Source organism: Pipistrellus kuhlii, unplaced genomic scaffold, assembly GCF_014108245.1.
Source record: "Pipistrellus kuhlii isolate mPipKuh1 unplaced genomic scaffold, mPipKuh1.p scaffold_m20_p_5, whole genome shotgun sequence".
Taxonomy (NCBI): domain Eukaryota; kingdom Metazoa; phylum Chordata; class Mammalia; order Chiroptera; family Vespertilionidae; genus Pipistrellus; species Pipistrellus kuhlii.
The window spans coordinates 20,785,943-20,791,942 of record NW_023425551.1 but is presented as its reverse complement, the minus strand read 5'-3'; positions in this window follow the sequence as shown (position 1 = coordinate 20,791,942).

Below are 6,000 nucleotides of genomic sequence, written 5' to 3'. Positions count from 1 at the left end.
CAACAACTACAACAACAACAACACAAACACAAAAAACAAAAAGCCAGCCACTATCGTGCAACTTGTGGGCAGCCGCTTGATCTCGCCACCCAGGGGAAGAGATGGATCGTCCTTCACAAAATGTCTGAGCCGCCCTCCTGAGTGAGGTTTCACCTGCTTGGTCTTGTCCCGGCCTCTTCAGCCCTTCTCACCTGAGCGCGCACCGCGTCCTGGTTTCACCTGGCTCCGCGGGCCCAGAATTGCACAGATGGGTTGTGCTCACGAACCGACTGTGGGACTGGAGAAGCAGCATGCTCACCTGCCGAGCATGGGTCTCCCCCGCTGCTGGGCTGGTCCATGGGTCGGTGGTGGGACCGATCCGAACCGAACCGAACTGGGCCTGGGCCTGTGGAGGAAGCCGCACTGGCTGCTCAGCGCCTGCGCGAGGCCGGGGTGTGTGTGTGTGTGTGTGTGTGTGTGTGTGTGTGTGTGTGTGTGTGTGTGTGTGTGCGCGCGCGCGTGCGCGCGTGCACAGCCAGGGATCAGTCCAGGTGGGGAAGGTGCACCTGCGGTTCAGGAACTCCCTGCCAGAGATGGTGGGCCGATTGATGGAGGCATCTAAATGGACCAGGTGGCAATCAAGTCTGAGATGAGTGGCCACTACCTTGGCGACTTCTCCATCACCTACAGCAAGCTGGTGAAGCTTGGCCAGCCAGCAGAGCCAGCCTGCTCCTTCTGCTTCATCCCCTCAAATAGCCAAAAAAAAAAAAAAAAAAAAAAAAAAAAAAGCACCGATTTCTCCTTTATAAAAAAATAATGGCCCTGGCCAGTGTGGCTGTTGATTGGGTGTCGTCCTGTGCACCACTGGTTGCCTGTTCGATTCCTGGTCAGGGCATTTCTCTCTCTCCTTCTCCCTCTCCCTCTCCTCCCCCCACCCCCCTTCTTTCTCTCTAAAAATCAATAACAGTATTTTTTTGAAGTGTCCACAGCTATGAGGTGGTCAGCTTTCTGAAGACTGACATAAGACCCACAATTCCTCCCCTAGTACTAGAGACGCTGCAGGTTTTCAGGAGCCTTTAGTAAGGAGCCCCCAGGAGAGCCGCCTCAGGGTTACCCACTGGGTGAGGCTCCAGACCTTAAGCCCTAGCTGCTGATGTGTGTGCCGTCAAGCCACTTTCCCCTCCCCATCGGTAAAACAAATGGTTTTAGAAGATGCTCTCAGCATCTAAGGTCCTTCCTGCCCTAACATTGTAAGAGTGCTTTCTGAAATAAAATACATGATCAAAACCAGGCACATTTTCAGTACCTACTCCATGGCAGGGACTGTGCTAAGCACTTTAACTACATTGCTTCACCTATTCCTTAATAATACCAATACCCACAGGTAGATAGTCTTAATAGTTACAGATGAGGAAAGTGATCATTAGAGAGCTCAAGCAGTGACAATCTCCCTTAACTGACCTTTGTGAACCCAATCCAGCACATGCACTGACTAATTCATTTTGTAAAACTGCAGTGTGATGAATGACCTCAGTTTGTGAATTCTGGTGGCTGGTGGCCTCATTATTGGGCAGGGTCTGTCTGCATTCGGTTTTCCCCAAAGTTTGTGCGCTTACCAAAATTAATTGTGTTTGTTCCCCAACTTGTTTATGACAGTTACACTTGTCACTGCAATGAGGAAATTTAATAAGAATAGCACATTAAGGCAATAAAATATAATTATAAAAAGAAAACACTATTTCAAAAATTCAGGAAGATATTTTCAAAAGATAAGGCAAATTATACACACATAAAAATATTGTTTGCTGAAACATAGGGGATAAAAGAGTAAACAATTAGGAGACAAAAATCCCAAAATTATAGAAATATTTTATATGCATATTGTTTCTCCCAAAATTCTAGAGTTTGTGTATACACACACACACACACACACACACACACGAGGTCTAGCGCACAATATTTGTACACTGGTGGGGAAAGGTCCCTCGGCCTGGCCTGCACCCTCTCGCAGTCTGATTTTTAGCACTGTTGCAGAGGCAAGAGAGGTTCCCACCACCACCACTGTGCTTACCAGCCGTGATCCCACTGGCGAGCCCAGCTTCTAGCTAAACAGCACCCCATATGGGAGTGCACTACTCCTGTGTTGAGCATCTGCCCCCTGGTGGTCAGTGTGTGTCATAGCAACTGGTCATTCTGCCATTTGGTCAATTTACATATTAACCTTTTAATATTATATATATATATATATATATATATATATATATGCAATTTCTTATGTGTCTTTAAGTTCTGTTTGTTTTAAAGAGAATCAGTGGAAAGTATTGTTAAAGAATGCATTACAAAAGAAAGTTTGTAATAAAGGTACACAGTCCTGCAACTGCAGGTATCACACATTAAAACAAACAAAAGAACCAAACTGTCCAATATATGTGAATTCCTAAGTTAAATTTAAATGAAGTGTTTATGGTATATAAATCATCCCGGGGGGAGGGTGTCACAATAGATTCATAAGCATTTCACCTAAGTGGAATCATATAGTATGTGCTATTTTTTCCCTCGGGCTCCTTTGACTTCGGTGTCATTGTTTTGAGATTCATCCATGTTGTTGCCAGTATCAATAGCTTGTTCCTTTTTTATTGCTCAGTAGTATTCTAGTGTACAGATATTCCTTTCTTTTTTGTTCATCCATTGTCCTGTTGGTGGACAAGAGGGTTGTTTCTATTTTGGGCTATAACAAAATGATGCTGCTACAAACATTCATGAACAAGTCTTCCTGAAACATGCTTTTGTTTCTTCCCAGGTAAATACAGGGAAGTGGAATGGCTGGGTCATCTGATAGATATATGTTTGTGTGAAGCTGCCACCTGATTTCCAGTGGCAATGTATGAGAGTTCGTTACTTCACATCTTTGCTAGCAACTGGTATTGTCTTTTTTAAACGTTAGTCCTTCTAACAGGTGTGTAGTGGTATTGCATTGTGGTTTTAATTTACATTTCCCTAATGACTAAAGATGTTGAGTATCTTATCATGTATTCACTTGTCTTATTCTGGGGTGGTGGTGAAATCTCTTCAAATATTTTGCCCATTTTTTAAGCAGGTCATTTGTTCTCTTATGAATTCTCTTTACACTTTTGTCAAATATCAATTGGCCATATATGTAAATGTGGATCTACTTCTGGTCTCTGTCTTGCTGTTGATCAACTTATCCATCTCTGGGCCAACTGTTGGCATCTATTCTTTTAACTAACTTTTTAAATTTACTGACCAACTCATGCCTCAGTTTGTCAGGAAACTTTTACTGCGTTCTAGTGGTTAAGAAACTTGATGAAACAGGAAAAGCAAGAGGACAAGGTAGAAAAGAGAGATGGCCAGTTACAGAAAAGAGAAAGCAAAAGTATCACACAGGAAAAGGATTAGAAAAAGTTAGCACTTTAAAAAAAAAATGGCATTTCCCAACTCGGTCATCACTAAAGACCACCACCCCCACCTAATATGACCCTAACCAGTTTTGAAAGGTTATGTCTATAAAATAAATAGCATTTATTAGGTCATAATTCATTTGTCTTCTCATATATTATTCATCAAAGGCATATGCTACTGCCAGTGTTTCTGAGCAGTATGAGATAACCAAGGTTGCTTTAACTCCTGCCAAAAATAAACTGACCTTTTAGATATCCTATGCAGCCTTGTGGTCGGCAATGTTATGTGATCTCTATTAAGCTTTTTGAAATATTCACTCAGCCCCCACGACTCCCACCATCCGCTCCTGCCCAACCCACACTCTCTTTTTAGAGCCATGGGAGATAAACAGGAGCCTAGGGGCCTCACCTGACTTTTCTTCCTTCGTCAACCACTTGCTGTGTCATCAGAACTTCAGAAAAATACATGAATTGTTAATATGATGACAATAAGATATAAAGCACTGATTGCCAATCCATGGTTTTGAAATAGCTCAGAATATCATCAATCATTAGCCCAAAAGATAGCCCCTAAAAACCATGAAAAAAAATTTAATTCTCTAAAAGAAACCTGTAACCAGCACTTTTTCCCCCTAAGGTTATGTGGAATTTCAAATAAGCATTAACCAGGTTTAACAACTCAAAAAAGTCTGGATACCAGACCTTCAGACAAGATAGTAAGAAACTGCAAATGAAACATTCCAAACTATTTGAAAAGTTAGTCAAAAAGGAAAACCCTGTACAAATTAGATAGATTAATGCTATCAAATATGATGGCTTGACATGTCTGAATCTAAAAACATCTCAAAGTCAGATCCCAAGGTGAAAATTTTGGATTCTTAATGTAGACTATTGAAATGTCACCTTGCACCCACAGTTCTCAAACAATGATCTTAACAAAAGGGAAGAGATGTCAACAAATTAATGTGTGAAAAAGGAGTATAGAAGACACTATTATTGATTTCAAATATTATTTTTCTTTTAGTTGTTTTGTTGTTTGTTCTTCTTAAGGGTTGCTTTCAAATGTGCATGTCATCCTTATGCAGGGGCCCCAGCAAGCATTGTCAGAATTACTTCCATTTTAGCACCTGGGCTGCTATACCATTTAAGTTTACTACCTTGTCAAAACAAGCCCAAAGTCATTCTCAATTAAAAACAATGTACCCATTCGCTGATCTCATTTTGAGGAAGGACTAGGAGAGGAAATCCAGACTTAATTCCCAGCTAGCCATTAACTACATGAAATTATTTAGGTTTAAGTTCTCTGGGCCTCAGTTTCTCTCTAAAATGAGTTAGTTAATGAAATTTAACAAACATATATTATTCTGAATATAACAAAAACCATAGCTGTTACTCTAAATTCTGGCATCTCTCAATTATGTGAAGATTGTGGCTATGACTTTTCCATTATTAGGTTTATGAGGAATGTAATTAGGTTGTTCTAAATTTAAGATATGATCTACATGTTCAATCAAGTGTATCAGACCCACTTGGCATGGGATCCATCACCAGGAAATGATGCTGTGGTGGCCAATCCCATTTGAAACCTGACAAATGTAGTCAGTGTTGTTAAACTGAACTCCGTGAGCCAAAATGCTCTGTTAACTTTTTTGCTCATTTTTGCTCTCCCTAAGGCATACCAATAGTAGATCAAGCTTATATGAAGTAATTACAATGCTCCAAGCTGTCATTAGAAGAAAAATATGCCTTAAAATACATTATTTCCACTGTACAGTACCACTGTATAGCACTTTACTATCCTCAAAGATATTTCACACTTATTAGATAAGGTTTACCTCAGGTATGGAGAGCTGAGAGAACATGAAACAAACCAAAGCTCAAGGTAAGCTTTTTTCCTTCCAAAATTAACTCCTTATTACTAAAGAAACAGTGAGGTCTGCATAATTAGCAATCTAATTGCTGCCAAATTTAAGTCAAAACAGTATTAGCAAGATTTTAAGAAATGGAAACTACTAACAACAAATCAGATTTTTCTTCCATTAAACTTAATTCTTAACAATTACTGTTTAACTTTGTTTTTTTCTCTCTATTACAGTAACAATTATACTTTCCTTGCAACTGCAAAGAAATTTTGTTGACATAAATTATATAGCAAGAATCACAACATCCCAAGTCCATGATCCCTTAAACAAAACAAGATGCATGTCTCTGATGTCAGAAGCAGATAAGTACTAAGACAGGCTTTGAATTCTCTGGCAGACTGGGCTCTTTCCTCACCCACATTTCCACATCTTATCCTGGGTTCTAATGATTGTGTGCATTTCAACCCATTGACTGAGAATATTTTAAATGAAGGACAACAACATGGATGAACCTAGATATTATTGTGGAAGTGAAATAATTCAGCCAGAGAAAGACAAATAATATATGATTTCATTTATATGTGGAACCTAAAACATACACACACACACACCACCACCACCACCACCACCACCCACAACAACAAATGAAAAAAGAAAATGAAACAGATCCACAGATACAGATATAAGACTAATGGTTGCAAAGGGGATGGGGATAGAGGGTTGTCTGAAAAGGAAAAAAA